Source organism: Tupaia chinensis, unplaced genomic scaffold (assembly GCF_000334495.1).
Source record: "Tupaia chinensis unplaced genomic scaffold, TupChi_1.0 Scaffold143651_1, whole genome shotgun sequence".
Classification (NCBI taxonomy): Eukaryota; Metazoa; Chordata; class Mammalia; order Scandentia; family Tupaiidae; genus Tupaia; species Tupaia belangeri.
Genome location: NW_006203500.1, coordinates 2,075,906 through 2,077,371, shown reverse-complemented (window position 1 = coordinate 2,077,371; position 1,466 = coordinate 2,075,906).

Here is a 1,466-nt window from a genome sequence, read left to right as displayed (position 1 = left end):
CCCGGCCCCCACTGCACACGGGGTTCCAAAGCCCTGGCCATTTTGAGGCTGAAAGGATCCAATCTGACTCAAACCGGAGGCCCCTCCTCCAGGAGTCTGGAACCCGAAATCTCAGCTCAGGGCCGTGGGTTCCCTCCAGGACAAGCGGGCCTTCCGAGTTTCGTCATCCGCTGTAGCTGCAGGACGGATGGGCCTGGCCCCACCACCCCTCCCCACGCATTGTCTGCTGGTGGCCGGAAGCTGCTGCTGCCCAGGGCGGGCGGGGCCCGCAAACCAAGCCTTGGGAACCAGGCGGCAGCGGGGTCAGCCTGCCCACCCCCAGCCCAGCCTCGGCCACCCCCCAGCACAGCCGAGGGGAGGAAGGAGGGTCAGGTTACAAGTGAAATGGCCCCAGGCCGGCCGCCTCCTACCCCAAGAAAGATAACCCAGCGCCCAGCCCCAGGGAGTTCAGATCCTGGACCCTGGGCACAGGGATTGGGGATGCAGCGGTCAAACCTGGGAACCCAAAAGTGTCCCTCAACCCCCATGGTGCCCACCCTGGGTTGGTCCTCACAAACGGGACTCAGAGAGGACCCTGAGTCTGACCGTCCCACACACCTGGCACCCCTCCCTTCCTGTCATCCCTCTCCCACCCCAGGCCTCGAGAGTCACCACACACTGCCCTGGAGTGTCCTTTGAAGAAAGTGGGCTGAGTGTCACCAGGGGGATAGGTTACAGTCACTCGCAGCTGACTCTGCGTGATGGCGCTCTGCGAGGTAAGCGGTCAGCTCTACCTGGTGGTGCCCACGCCGACGGTAGCATTGCCTTGTGGCCTCTGTGTGGGCAGGGTCCTCGGGAGCCCCTGCTCCCACCAGTGTGGCTGCTCTGGCCCCTTAACGGGTACAACTGCAGGTGCCAGGTGCCAGGTCAGGCCTGAGGACTGGGGACACCACAGGAAAGATGGTTGCTCACGCCCACGCCTGAGTGACGGGCCAGTCTCAGTAGCCCCCTAGGCCCCACCCACACCTTTGTCCCTTCTGCCTTAAGGGACCCGAGAGGGAGACCAGCTGTCCCTGAAGTCTCTGTGCTGTCACCATGGGTCTCTGCTTGGTGGCTTGCTCCTCAAGGCTCCCATGGAGCTCTGTGCCATGGCCGCCCAGGGGCTGGCCCATGGGAAGACCTACCAGAGCAGGGGAGCCGTGGTGGTCAGGAAGCCAAAGGGACAGCCGCTCTGCCTGCAGGCCTTGCGGCCGCTGCCCCACACAAGGCACGGTGGGCTATGCTCTTGGGGAGAGGCTTCCCGACTCAGAGTGCTGGGCCCCGGCCGGCCTGAGGGGTGCTGGCTGTGCCGGGCGGGCGCTCAGACCTGGACCTTCACACTGCCAGCTGTAGGATGTACTGGCAGCCCCCTCGGACGTGGGCGAACAAGGACACAGCGTCAATGGGGCGGCAGGCGTGGGCACCTGTGGGAGGCAGGCAACCAATCA